This window comes from Gouania willdenowi, chromosome 16 (genome assembly GCF_900634775.1).
Source record: "Gouania willdenowi chromosome 16, fGouWil2.1, whole genome shotgun sequence".
Lineage (NCBI taxonomy): Eukaryota > Metazoa > Chordata > Actinopteri > Blenniiformes > Gobiesocidae > Gouania > Gouania willdenowi.
The window spans coordinates 4,800,476-4,819,077 of NC_041059.1; positions in this window are offsets into that span (position 1 = coordinate 4,800,476).

The following is an 18,602-nucleotide window of genomic DNA, read 5'->3' on the forward strand; positions in this document are numbered from 1 at the left end:
AGAAATCTTTCTTTCAGCGACTCATCAAAATGTAACAAAGCGATGGCAGAAGATGAAAAACCGCTTTTGATTGTCTACAAGCAGCCACCACTAAAACATGGGTCACAGGGAGCAGCTCTGCAGCTAGGGGGGGCAACCATTGGAAAGTGGACCATCCTAAAATAAACGGCAACCTAAAATTAAAAAATGTGTGTAAATTTTACTTTTGACCAGATTTTCTTCAATATTTGTGGTATTAACTTTACTCAGCAGCAGCCTCGGAGCAGAGCTCACCACTTCCAGTGATGACAGCGTGTTCCACACGTTCAGATGAAATCTCTGATTATTTAATAAAAGTGTGTTTCATAATTACTTTTCTTGCATTTTTTGTTTTGGACTTCATAAGTCAATAAGTAAAACAATTGCTAACGTATCATAATAATAAAAAGGCAATAATTTTGGAAAAAAAGAGGCAAAATGTAGGTAAAAAAGGAAACAAGTGTTATTTATTGGGCAAAAGGTAACTTACATGGATGAAAAGTGACCAAAAAAAGACAATTGGATAAAAGTGTAAAAAAGAACTTACAAAAATGGACTAAAATTAGGAAAAAAGGGATTTTTATTGGCAAAATTAAGCCAAAATCTAAAAAAAACAACAAAAAAGTGTCTTTTTTTTTTTTTTTTTTTTTGGAAAAGGGTCAAAAATAGGACAAAAAAGTTCCAAAATTGCCAAAGAAAAAGGTATCTCTTGTCTTCCATTAGCTTTTTTTTTTTTTTTAACACTTGTAAATAGGGCTCTTTTTTTGAAGCTAACTGGATGTTTTGTCACAATCAGTTTCCAAAGATGTGTCTACAAAAATGTGTTTACATGAAGTTTATGGCTCAAATGAGCAGATGTTGATTTTCTACTTGGTCGTACATAAAATATAGTCATCATAAAGATGTAAATCCTTGTTTTAATCAGAAATAAAATGGTTAGAAGTGAGCAAAAATTGTGGAAAAGGTGGTGAAATGGGATTTTGAAAAACCACAGAAATTGGTTAAAAGTTGCAAATTAGAGCTGAATATAAAATGGTCCTATGACCGGTGTCACGGTCTGAGTTCACATCGGTCTGAGATTGGTTTTGAGCATGCGCACTACCGGAAAATGAATTCAAGCTACTTCCCCTTCGCTTATTTCTACTTCTGCCGTGCTGAGATAAAAAAAATTAATTTAAAAGCTAATGTTATTTAACGAGTGCTGAATGGCTGATTTTTTTGTACAAAAATGTACAACTGCTCAATATACAAGGCAGGAGAAATGTTTTGAGTTTGTATTAAAAATATGTTTTAAATTTATTCCATGCAGTTTTTATGACATCTGTTTTGATAAAAAAAATAAAGCACATGGAAAAAACACGATTATAATAAAACTCTATATGAAAATAAATCATTTATTTTCCAAAAAAACATGATTATAAAATACATTGCAGTGAAAAAAACAGTAAACCTAATGTAGCTTTAATTTTTAAAATCAGTATAACCAAGTATGAGTACATCTCAGTACGTAGCAGTCACGTACTGAGATTTTAAGAGGAACTCAATACGATGTGAACTCAGACCGTGACAAATCAAACATCTCCATTTCAAAATAAAACATATCTTCTTGTCATTGATTTTTAACTCTTTTGTAAACATGACTCTCGTTTTGAAGTTAACAGGACGTTTCAGTCAAAATTGGAACTGTCGCTATGGCGACCCGTGTAAACATTCTTTCATGTTAGAATCAGCTTCCTTTCAAGTACAGGCTTCAGTTTGACTTTGATCACACACACAGCAGTAGCTCAGTCTGAGAAGAGAATAATATCTTTTTTGAAAAATCACAGAGCAACTGATACGATGGGTCAGAAGAAGGCACACAAAGGTCGTTACCAACCTGTGGTCCAGAGGCCTGAGAACAATTCATCCGAGGCTCCGCCTCCTAAACATCTAGCCAAGGCTCCCCCTGAGAAACCTAAACTGAACAAATGCATGTTCCTTTGTGAACCAACACGTTCACCTGGTGCTCATGGAGGACCAGATAAAATGTTGGATGGGGTTGGTCCATCAAACAAGGATGTGAGCAAGAAGAAGGAACGCAAAGCTCAGAAACGTGCCAGAAACCGGGCTGCACACCTCCAAGCTCTGGTAGATGCCACCACTGAGTCTCAGGATGTTACCAGCCCTGAAGACCAGGTTGGAATTCACGAAGAACCTGGAACCTCCACCTCACACCCTAAGGACCAGGTGGAGCTTTATGAAGAACCTGGAACCTTCACCCCACACCTTGAGGACCAGGTGGAGCTTCATGAAGAACCTGGAACCTTCACCCCACACCCTGAGGACGAGGTGGGGCTTCATGAAGAACGTGGAACCTTCATCCCACACCCTGAGGACCAGATGGGAATTCATGAAGAACTTGGAACCTTCACCCCACATCCTGAGGACCAGGTGGGGCTTCATGAAGAACCTGGAACCTTCACCCCACACCCTGAAGATAAGGTGGGGCTTCATGAAGGACCTGGAACCTTCATCCCACACCCTGAGGACGAGGTGGAGCTTCATGAAGAACCTAGAACCTTCATCCCACACCCTGAGGACCAGGTGGAGATTCATGAAGAATCTGGAACCTCCACCTCACACCCTGAGGACCAGGTGGGGCTTCATGAAGAACCTGGAACCTTCACCCCACACCCTGAGGACGAAGTGGAGCTTCATGAAGAACCTGGAACCTTCACTCCACACCCTGAGGACGAGGTGGGGCTTCATGAAGAACCTGGAACCTTCAACCCACACCCTGAGGACCAGGTGGGGCTTCATGAAGAACTTGGAACCTTCACCCCACATCCTGAGGACCAGGTGGGGCTTCATGAAGAACCTGGAACCTTCACCCCACACCCTGAAGATGAGGTGGGGCTTCATGAAGGACCTGGAACCTTCATCCCACACCCTGAGGACAAGGTGGAGCTTCAAGAACATGGAACCCCCACCCTACACCCTGAGGACCAGGAGGAGCTTCATGGAGAATCTGAAACTTGCACCCAGGAGCTCACACTGCTCAGTTCTTCACTGGTCCAGGTTCCAGAAGATCAGAAGAGTCTACACACCCAAAGGGTGATTTTGATCCAAGAGCTGGAGGACCAACAGAGCCAGTGGAAGACCAAATTTATGAGTCACCAACATGAGATTGATTCTCTCCTTGGCCAACAGAAGAAGGACATGGATGTCCTCAAAGAGTCTCTGGTCCAGGTCCAACAAACCCTAAAGGACCAGCAGAGGCGGAGGCAGAAAGACTTGGACGGCTTCTTGGAAACACAGGAGGAACACAAGAAGATAATCCTCCAGCTTCACACTGAGCTGAAGGACAAAACAGACGATCGTCCCAAAAAGAAATCTTTCTTTCAGCGACTCATCAAAAATGTAACAAAGCGATGGCAGAAGATGAAAAACCGCTTTTGATTGTCTACAAGCAGCCACCACTAAAACATGGGTCACAGGGAGCAGCTCTGCAGCTAGGGGGGCAACCATTGGAAAGTGGACCATCCTAAAATAAACGGCAACCTAAAATTAAAAAATGTGTGTAAATTTTACTTTTGACCAGATTTTCTTCAATATTTGTGGTATTAACTTTACTCAGCAGCAGCCTCGGAGCAGAGCTCACCACTTCCAGTGATGACAGCGTGTTCCACACGTTCGGATGAAATCTCTGATTATTTAATAAAAGTGTGTTTCATAATTACTTTTCTTGCATTTTTTGTTTTGGACTTCATAAGTCAATAAGTAAAACAATTGCTAACGTATCATAATAATAAAAAGGCAATAATTTGGGAAAAAAAGAGGCAAAATGTAGGTAAAAAAGGAAACAAGTGTTATTTATTGGGCAAAAGGTAACTTACATAGATGAAAAGTGACCAAAAAAAGACAATTGGATAAAAGTGTAAAAAAGAACTTACAAAAATGGACTAAAATTAGGAAAAAAGGGATTTTTATTGGCAAAATTAAGCCAAAATCTAAAAAAAACAACAAAAAAGTGTCTTTTTTTTTTTTTTTTTGGAAAAGGGTCAAAAATAGGACAAAAAAGTTCCAAAATAGCCAAAGAAAAAGGTATCTCTTGTCTTCCATTAGCTTTTTTTTTTTTTTTTAACACTTGTAAATAGGGCTCTTTTTTTGAAGCTAACTGGATGTTTTGTCACAATCAGTTTCCAAAGATGTGTCTACAAAAATGTGTTTACATGAAGTTTATGGATCAAATGAGCAGATGTTGATTTTCTACTTGGTCGTACATAAAATATAGTCATCATAAAGATGTAAATCCTTGTTTTAATCAGAAATAAAATGGTTAGAAGTGAGCAAAAATTGTGGAAAAGGTGGTGAAATGGGATTTTGAAAAACCACAGAAATTGGTTAAAAGTTGCAAATTAGAGCTGAATATAAAATGGTCCTATGACCGGTGTCACGGTCTGAGTTCACATCGGTCTGAGATTGGTTTTGAGCATGCGCACTACCGGAAAATGAATTCAAGCTACTTCCCCTTCGCTTATTTCTACTTCTGCCGTGCTGAGATAAAAAAAATTAATTTAAAAGCTAATGTTATTTAACGAGTGCTGAATGGCTGATTTTTTTGTACAAAAATGTACAACTGCTCAATATACAAGGCAGGAGAAATGTTTTGAGTTTGTATTAAAAATATGTTTTAAATTTATTCCATGCAGTTTTTATGACTTATCTGTTTTGATAAAAAAAAAATAAAGCACATGGAAAAAACATGATTATAATAAAACTCTATATGAAAATAAATAATTTATTTTCCAAAAAAACATGATTATAAAATACATTGCAGTGAAAAAAACAGTTAACCTAATGTAGCTTTAATTTTTAAAATCAGTATAACCAAGTATGAGTACATCTCAGTACGTAGCAGTCACGTACTGAGATTTTAAGAGGAACTCAATACGATGTGAACTCAGGCCGTGACAAATCAAACATCTCCATTTCAAAATAAAAGCATATTTTCTTGTCATTAATTTTTAACTCTTTTGTAAACATGGCTCTCGTTTTGAAGTTAACAGGACGTTTCAGTCAAAATTGGAACTGTCGCTATGGCGACCCGTGTAAACATTCTTTCATGTTAGAATCAGCTTCCTTTCAAGTACAGGCTTCAGTTTGACTTTGATCACACACACAGCAGTAGCTCAGCCTGAGAAGAGAATAATATCTTTTTTTAAAAATCACAGAGCAACTGATACGATGGGTCAGAAGAAGGCACACAAAGGTCGTTACCAACCTGTGGTCCAGAGGCCTGAGAACAATTCATCTGAGGCTCCGCCTCCTAAACATCTAGCCAAGGCTCCCCCTGAGAAACCTAAACTGAACAAATGCGTGTTCCTTTGTGAACCAACACGTTCACCTGGTGCTCATGGAGGACCAGATAAAATGTTGGATGGGGTTGGTCCATCAAACAAGGATATGAGCAAGAAGAAGGAACGGAAAGCTCAGAAACGTGCCAGAAACCGGGCTGCACACCTCCAAGCTCTGGTAGATGCCACCACTGAGTCTCAGGATGGTACCAGCCCTGAAGACCAGGTTGGAATTCACGAAGAACCTGGAACCTCCACCTCACACCCTAAGAACCAGGTGGAGCTTTATGAAGAACCTGGAGCCTTCACCCCACACCCTGAGGACAAGGTGGGGCTTCATGGAGAACCTGGAACCTTCATCCCAAACCCTGAGGACCAGATGGGAATTCATGAAGAACTTGAAACCTTCACCCCACATCCTGAGGACCAGGTGGGGCTTCATGAAGAACCTGGAACCTTCACCCCACATCCTGAAGATGAGGTGGGGCTTCATGAAGGACCTGGAACCTTCACCCCACACCCTGAAGATGAGGTGGGGCTTCATGAAGGACCTGGAACCTTCACCCCACACCCTGAGGACGAAGTGGAGCTTCATGAAGAACCTGGAACCTTCACTCCACACCCTGAGGACGAGGTGGGGCTTCATGAAGAACCTGGAACCTTCACCCCACACCCTGAGGACGAAGTGGAGCTTCATGAAGAACCTGGAACCTTCACTCCACACCCTGAGGACGAGGTGGGGCTTCATGAAGAACCTGGAACCTTCACCCCACACCCTGAGGACGAAGTGGAGCTTCATGAAGAACCTGGAACCTTCACCCCACACCCTGAAGATGAGGTGGGGCTTCATGAAGGACCTGGAACCTTCATCCCACACCCTGAGGACCAGGTGGGGCTTCATGAAGAACTTGGAACCTTCACCCCACATCCTGAGGACCAGGTGGGGCTTCATGAAGAACCTGGAACCTTCACCCCACACCCTGAAGATGAGGTGGGGCTTCATGAAGGACCTGGAATCTTCATCCCACACCCTGAGGACAAGGTGGAGCTTCAAGAACATGGAACCCCCACCCTACACCCTGAGGACCAGGAGGAGCTTCATGGAGAATCTGAAACTTCCACCCAGGAGCTCACACTGCTCAGTTCGTCACTGGTCCAGGTTCCAGAAGATCAGAAGAGTCTACACACCCAAAGGGTGATTTTGATCCAAGAGCTGGAGGACCAACAGAGCCAGTGGAAGACCAAATTTATGAGTCACCAACATGAGATTGATTCTCTCCTTGGCCAACAGAAGAAGGACATGGATGTCCTCAAAGAGTCTCTGGTCCAGGTCCAACAAACCCTAAAGGACCAGCAGAGGCGGAGGCAGAAAGACTTGGACGGCTTCTTGGAAACACAGGAGGAACACAAGAAGATAATCCTCCAGCTTCACACTGAGCTGAAGGACAAAACAGACGATCGTCCTAAAAAGAAATCTTTCTTTCAGCGACTCATCAAAAATGTAACAAAGCGATGGCAGAAGATGAAAAACCGCTTTTGATTGTCTACAAGCAGCCACCAGTAAAACATGGGTCACAGGGAGCAGCTCTGCAGCTAGGGGGGCAACCATTGGAAAGTGGACCATCCTAAAATAAACAGCAACCTAAAATTAAAAAATGTGTGTAAATTTTACTTTTGACCAGATTTTCTTCAATATTTGTGATATTAACTTTACTCAGCAGCAGCCTCGGAGCAGAGCTCACCACTTCCAGTGATGACAGCGTGTTCCACACGTTCGGATGAAATCTCTGATTATTTAATAAAAGTGTGTTTCATGATTACTTTTCTTGCATTTTTTGTTTTGGACTTCATAAGTCAATAAGTAAAACAATTGCTAACGTATCATAATAATAAAAAGGCAATAATTTGGGAAAAAAAAGAGGCAAAATGTAGGTAAAAAAGGAAACAAGTGTTATTTATTGGGCAAAAGGTAACTTACATGGATGAAAAGTGACCAAAAAAAGACAATTGGATAAAAGTGTAAAAAAGAACTTACAAAAATGGACAAAAATTAGGAAAAAAGGGATTTTTATTGGCAAAATTAAGCCAAAATCTAAAAAAAACAACAAAAAAGTGTCTTTTTTTTTTTTTTTTTTTGGAAAAGGGTCAAAAATAGGACAAAAAAGTTCCAAAATAGCCAAAGAAAAAGGTATCTCTTGTCTTCCATTAGCTTTTTTTTTTTTTTTTAACACTTGTAAATAGGGCTCTTGTTTTGAAGCTAACTGGATGTTTTGTCACAATCAGTTTTCAAAGATGTGTCTACAAAAATGTGTTTACATGAAGTTTATGGATCAAATGAGCACATGTTGATTTTCTACTTGGTCGTACATAAAATATAGTCATCATAAAGATGTAAATCCTTGTTTTAATCAGAAATAAAATGGTTAGAAGTGAGCAAAAATTGTGGAAAAGGTGGTGAAATGGGATTTTGAAAAACCACAGAAATTGGTTAAAAGTTGCAAATCAGAGCTGAATATAAAATGGTCCTATGACCGGTGTCACGGTCTGAGTTCACATCGGTCTGAGATTGGTTTTGAGCATGCGCACTACCGGAAAATGAATTCAAGCTACTTCCCCTTCGCTTATTTCTACTTCTGCCGTGCTGAGATAAAAAAAATTAATTTAAAAGCTAATGTTATTTAACGAGTGCTGAATGGCTGATTTTCTTGTACAAAAATGTACAACTGCTCAATATACAAGGCAGGAGAAATGTTTTGAGTTTGTATTAAAAATATGTTTTAAATTTATTCCATGCAGTTTTTATGACATCTGTTTTGATAAAAAAAATAAAGCACATGGAAAAAACACGATTATAATAAAACTCTATATGAAAATAAATCATTTATTTTCCAAAAAAACATGATTATAAAATACATTGCAGTGAAAAAAACAGTAAACCTAATGTAGCTTTATTTTTTAAAATCAGTATAACCAAGTATGAGTACATCTCAGTACGTAGCAGTCACGTACTGAGATTTTAAGAGGAACTCAATACGATGTGAACTCAGACCGTGACAAATCAAACATCTCCATTTCAAAATAAAAGCATATCTTCTTGTCATTGATTTTTAACTCTTTTGTAAACATGGCTCTCGTTTTGAAGTTAACAGGACGTTTCAGTCAAAATTGGAACTGTCGCTATGGCGACCCGTGTAAACATTCTTTCATGTTAGAATCAGCTTCCTTTCAAGTACAGGCTTCAGTTTGACTTTGATCACACACACAGCAGTAGCTCAGCCTGAGAAGAGAATAATATCTTTTTTTAAAAATCACAGAGCAACTGATACGATGGGTCAGAAGAAGGCACACAAAGGTCGTTACCAACCTGTGGTCCAGAGGCCTGAGAACAATTCATCTGAGGCTCCGCCTCCTAAACATCTAGCCAAGGCTCCCCCTGAGAAACCTAAACTGAACAAATGCATGTTCCTTTGTGAACCAACACGTTCACCTGGTGCTCATGGAGGACCAGATAAAATGTTGGATGGGGTTGGTCCATCAAACAAGGATATGAGCAAGAAGAAGGAACGGAAAGCTCAGAAACGTGCCAGAAACCGGGCTGCACACCTCCAAGCTCTGGTAGATGCCACCACTGAGTCTCAGGATGATACCAGCCCTGAAGACCAGGTTGGAATTCACGAAGAACCTGGAACCTCCACCTCACACCCTAAGAACCAGGTGGAGCTTTATGAAGAACCTGGAACCTTCACCCCACACCCTGAGGACAAGGTGGGGCTTCATGGAGAACCTGGAACCTTCATCCCAAACCCTGAGGACCAGATGGGAAATCATGAAGAACTTGAAACCTTCACCCCACATCCTGAGGACCAGGTGGGGCTTCATGAAGAACCAGGAACCTTCACCCCACACCCTGAAGATGAGGTGGGGCTTCATGAAGGACCTGGAACCTTCATCCCACACCCTGAGGACGAAGTGGGGCTTCATGAAGAACCTGGCACCTTCATCCCACACCCAGAAGACCAGGTGGAGATTCATGAAGAATCTGGAACCTCCACCTCACACCCTGAGGACCAGGTGGGGCTTCATGAAGAACCTGGAACCTTCACCCCACACCCTGAGGACGAAGTGGAGCTTCATGAAGAACCTGGAACCTTCACTCCACACCCTGAGGACGAGGTGGGGCTTCATGAAGAACCTGGAACCTTCACCCCACACCCTGAGGACGAAGTGGGGCTTCATGAAGAACCTGGCACCTTCATCCCACACCCAGAAGACCAGGTGGAGATTCATGAAGAATCTGGAACCTCCACCTCACACCCTGAGGACCAGGTGGGGCTTCATGAAGAACCTGGAACCTTCACCCCACACCCTGAGGACGAAGTGGAGCTTCATGAAGAACCTGGAACCTTCACCCCACACCCTGAGGACGAAGTGGAGCTTCATGAAGAACCTGGAACCTTCACCCCACACCCTGAAGATGAGGTGGGGCTTCATGAAGGACCTGGAACCTTCATCCCACACCCTGAGGACCAGGTGGGGCTTCATGAAGAACTTGGAACCTTCACCCCACATCCTGAGGACCAGGTGGGGCTTCATGAAGAACCTGGAACCTTCACCTCACACCCTGAAGATGAGGTGGGGCTTCATGAAGGACCTGGAACCTTCATCCCACACCCTGAGGACAAGGTGGAGCTTCAAGAACATGGAACCCCCACCCTACACCCTGAGGACCAGGAGGAGCTTCATGGAGAATCTGAAACTTCCACCCAGGAGCTCACACTGCTCAGTTCTTCACTGGTCCAGGTTCCAGAAGATCAGAAGAGTCTACACACCCAAAGGGTGATTTTGATCCAAGAGCTGGAGGACCAACAGAGCCAGTGGAAGACCAAATTTATGAGTCACCAACATGAGATTGATTCTCTCCTTGGCCAACAGAAGAAGGACATGGATGTCCTCAAAGAGTCTCTGGTCCAGGTCCAACAAACCCTAAAGGACCAGCAGAGGCGGAGGCAGAAAGACTTGGACGGCTTCTTGGAAACACAGGAGGAACACAAGAAGATAATCCTCCAGCTTCACACTGAGCTGAAGGACAAAACAGACGATCGTCCCAAAAAGAAATCTTTCTTTCAGCGACTCATCAAAAATGTAACAAAGCGATGGCAGAAGATGAAAAACCGCTTTTGATTGTCTACAAGCAGCCACCACTAAAACATGGGTCACAGGGAGCAGCTCTGCAGCTAGGGGGGCAACCATTGGAAAGTGGACCATCCTAAAATAAACTACAACTTAAAATTAAAAAATGTGTGTAAATTTTACTTTTGACCAGATTTTCTTCAATATTTGTGGTATTAACTTTACTCAGCAGCAGCCTCGGAGCAGAGCTCACCACTTCCAGTGATGACAGCGTGTTCCACACGTTCAGATGAAATCTCTGATTATTTAATAAAAGTGTGTTTCATGATTACTTTTCTTGCATTTTTTGTTTTGGACTTCATAAGTCAATAAGTAAAACAATTGCTAACGTATCTTAATAATAAAAAGGCAATAATTTGGAACAAAAAGAGGCAAAATGTAGGTAAAAAAGGAAACAAGTGTTATTTATTGGGCAAAAGGTAACTTACATGGATGAAAAGTGACCAAAAAAAGACAATTGGATAAAAGTGTAAAAAAGAACTTACAAAAATGGACTAAAATTAGGAAAAAAGGGATTTTTATTGGCAAAATTAAGCCAAAATCTAAAAAAAACAACAAAAAAGTTTTTTTTTTTTTTTTTTTTTTTTTTTGGAAAAGGGTCAAAAATAGGACAAAAAAGTTCCAAAATAGCCAAAGAAAAAGGTATCTCTTGTCTTCCATTAGCTTTTTTTTTTAACACTTGTAAATAGGGCTCTTGTTTTGAAGCTAACTGGATGTTTTGTCACAATCAGTTTCCAAAGATGTGTCTACAAAAATGTGTTTACATGAAGTTTATGGATCAAATGAGCAGATGTTGATTTTCTACTTGGTCGTACATAAAATATAGTCATCATAAAGATGTAAATCCTTGTTTTAATCAGAAATAAAATGGTTAGAAGTGAGCAAAAATTGTGGAAAAGGTGGTGAAATGGGATTTTGAAAAACCACAGAAATTGGTTAAAAGTTGCAAATTAGAGCTGAATATAAAATGGTCCTATGACCGGTGTCACGGTCTGAGTTCACATCGGTCTGAGATTGGTTTTGAGCATGCGCACTACCGGAAAATGAATTCAAGCTACTTCCCCTTCGCTTATTTCTACTTCTGCCGTGCTGAGATAAAAAAAATTAATTTAAAAGCTAATGTTATTTAACGAGTGCTGAATGGCTGATTTTCTTGTACAAAAATGTACAACTGCTCAATATACAAGGCAGGAGAAATGTTTTGAGTTTGTATTAAAAATATGTTTTAAATTTATTCCATGCAGTTTTTATGACATCTGTTTTGATAAAAAAAAATAAAGCACATGGAAAAAACACGATCATAATAAAACTCTATATGAAAATAAATCATTTATTTTCCAAAAAAACATGATTATAAAATACATTGCAGTGAAAAAAAACAGTTAACCTAATGTAGCTTTAATTTTTAAAATCAGTATAACCAAGTATGAGTACATCTCAGTACGTAGCAGTCACGTACTGAGATTTTAAGAGGAACTCAATACGATGTGAACTCAGACCGTGACAAATCAAACATCTCCATTTCAAAATAAAAGCATATCTTCTTGTCATTGATTTTTAACTCTTTTGTAAACATGACTCTCGTTTTGAAGTTAACAGGACGTTTCAGTCAAAATTGGAACTGTCGCTATGGCGACCCGTGTAAACATTCTTTCATGTTAGAATCAGCTTCCTTTCAAGTACAGGCTTCAGTTTGACTTTGATCACACACACAGCAGTAGCTCAGCCTGAGAAGAGAATAATATCTTTTTTGAAAAATCACAGAGCAACTGATACGATGGGTCAGAAGAAGGCACACAAAGGTCGTTACCAACCTGTGATCCAGAGGCCTGAGAACAATTCATCCGAGGCTCCGCCTCCTAAACATCTAGCCAAGGCTCCCCCTGAGAAACCTAAACTGAACAAATGCATGTTCCTTTGTGAACCAACACGTTCACCTGGTGCTCATGGAGGACCAGATAAAATGTTAGATGGGGTTGGTCCATCAAACAAGGATGTGAGCAAGAAGAAGGAACGCAAAGCTCAGAAACGTGCCAGAAACCGGGCTGTACACCTCCAAGCTCTGGTAGATGCCACCACTGAGTCTCAGGATGTTACCAGCCCTGAAGACCAGGTTGGAATTCACGAAGAACCCTGGAACCTCACCTCACACCCTAAGGACCAGGTGGAGCTTTATGAAGAACCTGGAACCTTCACCCCACACCTTGAGGACCAGGTGGAGCTTCATGAAGAACCTGGAACCTTCACCCCACACCCTGAGGACGAGGTGGGGCTTCATGAAGAACGTGGAACCTTCATCCCACACCCTGAGGACCAGATGGGAATTCATGAAGAACTTGAACCTTCACCCCACATCCTGAGGACCAGGTGGGGCTTCATGAAGAACCTGGAACCTTCACCCCACACCCTGAAGATAAGGTGGGGCTTCATGAAGGACCTGGAACCTTCACCCCACACCCTGAGGACGAGGTGGGGCTTCATGAAGAACCTGGAACCTTCATCCCACACCCTGAGGACCAGGTGGAGATTCATGAAGAATCTGGAACCTCCACCTCACACCCTGAGGACCAGGTGGGGCTTCATGAAGAACCTGGAACCTTCACCCCACACCCTGAGGACGAAGTGAGCTTCATGAAGAACCTGGAACCTTCACTCCACACCCTGAGGACGAGGTGGGGCTTCATGAAGAACCTGGAACCTTCAACCCACACCCTGAGGACCAGGTGGGGCTTCATGAAGAACTTGGAACCTTCACCCACATCCTGAGGACCAGGTGGGGCTTCATGAAGAACCTGGAACCTTCACCCCACACCCTGAAGATGAGGTGGGGCTTCATGAAGGACCTGGAACCTTCATCCACACCCTGAGGACAAGGTGGAGCTTCAAGAACATGGAAACCCCCACCCTACACCCTGAGGACCAGGAGGAGCTTCATGGAGAATCTGAAACTTGCACCCAGGAGCTCACACTGCTCAGTTCTTCACTGGTCCAGGTTCCAGAAGATCAGAAGAGTCTACACACCCAAAGGGTGATTTTGATCCAAGAGCTGGAGGACCAACAGAGCCAGTGGAAGACCAAATTCATGAGTCACCAACATGAGATTGATTCTCTCCTTGGCCAACAGAAGAAGGACATGGATGTCCTCAAAGAGTCTCTGGTCCAGGTCCAACAAACCCTAAAGGACCAGCAGAGGCGGAGGCAGAAAGACTTGGGCGGCTTCTTGGAAACACAGGAGGAACACAAGAAGATAATCCTCCAGCTTCACACTGAGCTGAAGGACAAAACAGACGATCGTCCCAAAAAGAAATCTTTCTTTCAGCGACTCATCAAAAATGTAACAAAGCGATGGCATAAGATGAAAAACCGCTTTTGATTGTCTACAAGCAGCCACCACTAAAACATGGGTCACAGGGAGCAGCTCTGCAGCTAGGGGGGCAACCATTGGAAAGTGGACCATCCTAAAATAAACGGCAACCTAAAATTAAAAAATGTGTGTAAATTTTACTTTTGACCAGATTTTCTTCAATATTTGTGATATTAACTTTACTCAGCAGCAGCCTCGGAGCAGAGCTCACCACTTCCAGTGATGACAGCGTGTTCCACACGTTCGGATGAAATCTCTGATTATTTAATAAAAGTGTGTTTCATGATTACTTTTCTTGCATTTTTTGTTTTGGACTTCATAAGTCAATAAGTAAAACAATTGCTAACGTATCATAATAATAAAAAGGCAATAATTTGGGAAAAAAAAAAGAGGCAAAATGTAGGTAAAAAAGGAAACAAGTGTTATTTATTGGCAAAAGGTAACTTACATGGATGAAAGTGACCAAAAAAAGACAATTGGATAAAAGTGTAAAAAAGAACTTACAAAAAATGGACAAAAAATTAGGAAAAAGGGATTTTTATTGGCAAAATTAAGCCAAAATCTAAAAAAAAAAACACAAAAAGTGTCTTTTTTTTTTTTTTTTTTTTTTGGAAAAGGGTCAAAATAGGACAAAAAAGTTCCAAAATTGCCAAAGAAAAAGGTATCTTCTTGTCTTCCATTAGCTTTTTTTTTTTTTTTTTTAACACTTGTAATAGGGCTCTTGTTTTAAAGCTAAACTGGATGTTTTGTCACAATCAGTTTCCAAAGATGTGTCTACAAACATGTGTTTACATGAAGTTTATGGATCCAAATGAGCACAAGATGATTTTCTACTTGGTCGTACATAAATATAGTCATTATAAAGATGTAAATCCTTGTTTTAATCAGAAATAAAATGGTTAGAAGTGAGCAAAATGGTAGAAAAGGTGGTGAAATGGGATTTTGAAAAACCACGGAAATTGGTTAAAAGTTGCAAATTAGAGCTAAATATAAAATGGTCCTATGACCGGTGTCACGGTCTGAGTTCACATCGGTCTGAGATTGGTTTTGAGCATGCGCACTACCGGAAATGAATTCAAGCTACTTCCCCTTCGCTTATTTCTACTTCCGCCGTGCTGAGATAAAAAAAATTAATTTAAAAGCTAAGGTTATTTAACGAGTGCTGAATGGCTCATTTTCTTGTACAACTGCTCAATATACAAGGCAGGAGAAATGTTTTGAGTTTTTATTAAAAATATGTTTTAAATTTATTCTATGCAGTTTTTATGACTTATGTTTTGATAAAAAATAAAGCACATGGAAAAAACATGATTATAATAAAACTCTATATGAAAATAAATAATTTATTTTCCAAAAAACATGATTATAATATACATTGCAGTAAAAAAAACAGTTAACCTAATGTAGCTTTAATTTTTAAAATCAGTATAACCAAGTATGAGTACATCTCAGTACGTAGCAGTCACGTACTGAGATTTTAAGAGGAACTCAGTACGATGTGAACTCAGACCGTGACACCGGCTTCAAGCTACAAATCAAACATCCCCTTTTCAAAATAAAAGCATATCTTCTTGTCATTGATTTTTAACTCTTTTGTAAACATGGCTCTCGTTTTGAAGTTAACAGGACGTTTCAGTCAAAATTGGAACTGTCGCTATGGCGACCCGTGTAAACATTCTTTCATGTTAGAATCAGCTTCCTTTCAAGTACAGGCTTCAGTTTGACTTTCATCACACACACAGCAGTAGCTCAGCCTGAGAAGAGAATAATATCTTTTTTTAAAAATCACAGAGCAACTGATACGATGGGTCAGAAGAAGGCACACAAAGGTCGTTACCAACCTGTGGTCCAAAATCCTGAGAACAATTCATCTGAGGCTCTGCCTCCTAAACATCTAGCCAAGGTTCCCCCTGAGAAACCTAAACTGAACAAATGCGTGTTCCTTTGTGAACCAACACGTTCACCTGGTGCTCATGGAGGACCAGATAAAATGTTGGATGGCGTTGGTCCATCAAACAAGGATGTGAGCAAGAAGAAGGAACGGAAAGCTCAGAAACGTGCCAGAAACCGGGCTGCACACCTCCAAGCTCTGGTAGATGCCACCACTGAGTCTCAGGATGGTATCAGCCCTGAAGACCAGGTTGGAATTCACAAAGAACCTGGAACCTCCACCTCACACCCTAAGGACCAGGTGGAGCTTTATGAAGAACCTGGAACCTTCACCCCACACCCTAAGGACGAGGTGGGGCTTCATGAAGAACCTGGAACTAATCATCCCACACCCTGAAGACCAGGTGGAGCTACATGAAGATCTGGAACCTTCATCCCACACCCTGAGGACCAGGTGGGGCTTCATGAAGAACCTGGAAACCTTCACCTCACACCCTGAGGACCAGGTGGGGCTTCATGAAGAACCTGGAACCTTCACCCCACCCCTGAGGACGAGGTGGGGCTTCATGGAAGAACCTGGAAACTATCATCCCACACCCTGAGGACGAGGTGGGGCTTCATGAAGAACCTGGAACTATCATCCCACACCCTGAAGACCAGGTGGAGCTACATGAAGAACCTGGAAACTTCATCCCACACCTGAGGACAAGGTGGGGCTTCATGAAGAAACCTGGAACCTTCACTCACACCCTGCGGACCAGGTGGGGCTTCATGAAGAATGGACCGTTCACCCCACACCTAAGGACGAGGGTGGGGCTTATCGAAGAACCTGGAACTATCATCCCACACCCTGAAGACCAGGTGGAGCTACATGAAGATCCTGGAACCTTCATCCCACACCCTGAGGACCAGGTGGGGCTTCATGAAGAACCTGGAACCTTCACCTCACACCCTGAGGACCAGGTGGGGCTTCATGAAGAACCTGGAACCTTCACCCCACACCCTGAGGACGAGGTGGGGCTTCATGAAAGAACCTGGAAACTATCATCCCACACCTGAAGACCAGGTGGAGCTACATGAAGAACTGGAAACTTCATTCCCACACCCTGAGGACCAGGTGGGGCTTCATGAAGAACCTGGAACCTTCACCTCACACCCTGAGGACCAGGTGGGGCTTCATGAAGAATCTGGAACCTTCACCCCACACCCTGAGGACGAGGTGGAGCTTCATGAAGGACCTGGAACCTTCATCCCACACCCTGAGGACCAGGTGGAGATTCATGAAGAATCTGGAACCTCCACCTCACACCCTGAGGACCAGGTGGGGCTTCATGAAGAACCTGGAACCTTCACCTCACACCCTGAAGATGAGGTGGGGCTTCATGAAGGACCTGGAACCTTCATCCCACACCCTGAGGACAAGGTGGAGCTTCAAGAACATGGAACCCCCACCCTACACCCTGAGGACCAGGAGGAGCTTCATGGAGAATCTGAAACTTCTACCCAGGAGCTCACAGTGCTCAATTCTTCACTGGTCCAGGTGCCAGAAGATCAGAAGAGTCTACACACCCAAAGGGTGATTTTGATCCAAGAGCTGGAGGACCAACAGAGCCAGTGGAAGGACCAAATTCATGAGTCACCAACATGAGATTGATTCTCTCCTTGGCCAACAGAAGAAGGACATGGATGTCCTCAAAGAGTCTCTGGTCCAGGTCCAACAAACCCTAAAGGACCAGCAGAGGCGGAGGCAGAAAGACTGGGACGGCTTCTTGGAAACACAGGAGGAACACAAGAAGATAATCCTCCAGCTTCACACTGAGCTGAAGGACAAAACAGACGATCGTCCCAAAAAGAATCTTTCTTTTCAGCGACTCATCAAAAATGTAACAAAGCGATGGCAGAAGATGAAAAACCGCTTTGATTGTCTACAAGCAGCCACCACTAAAAACATGGGTCACAGGGAGCAGCTCTGAAGCTAGGGGGCAACCATTGGAAAGTGGACCATCCTAAAATAAACGGCAACTTAAAATTAAAAAATGTGTGTAAATTTTACTTTTGACAGATTTTCTTCAATATTTGTGGTATTAACTTTACTCAGAAGCACAAGCCTCGGAGCAGAGCTCACCACTTCCAGTGATGACAGCGTGTTCCACACGTTCAGATGAAATCTCTGATTATTTAATAAAAGTGTGTTTCATGATTACTTTTCTTGCATTTTTTGTTTTGGACTTCATAGTCAATAAGTAAAACAATTGCTAACGTATCATAAATATAAAAAGGCAATAATTTGGAAAAAAAAAAAGAGGCAAAATGTAGGTAAAAACAGGAAACAAGTTTATTTATTGAGCAAAGGTAACTTACATGGATGAAAAAGTGACCAAAAAAGCAATTGGATAAAAGTGTAAAAAGAACTTGCAAAAAATGGACAAAACATAGGAAAGAAGGATAATATTGGCAAAATTAAGCCAAAATCTGAAGGAAAAAAAAAAAAGTGTCTTTTTTTTATGTTTAGTTTATGGATCAAATGAGCACATGATGATTTTCTACTTGGTCGTACATAACATTAGTCATCATAAAGATGTAAATCCTTGTTTTAATATCAGAAATAAAATGATTAGAAGTAAGTGAAAATGGTTGAAACAGGTGTGTGAAATGGGATTAAGTTGCAATAGAGCTGATATAAAATGGTCCTAGGACCGGTGTCACAGTCTGAGTTCACATCGGTCTGAGATTGGTTGTGAGCATGCGCACTACCGGAAAATGAATTCAAGCTACTTCCCCTTCGCTTATTTCTACTTCCGCCG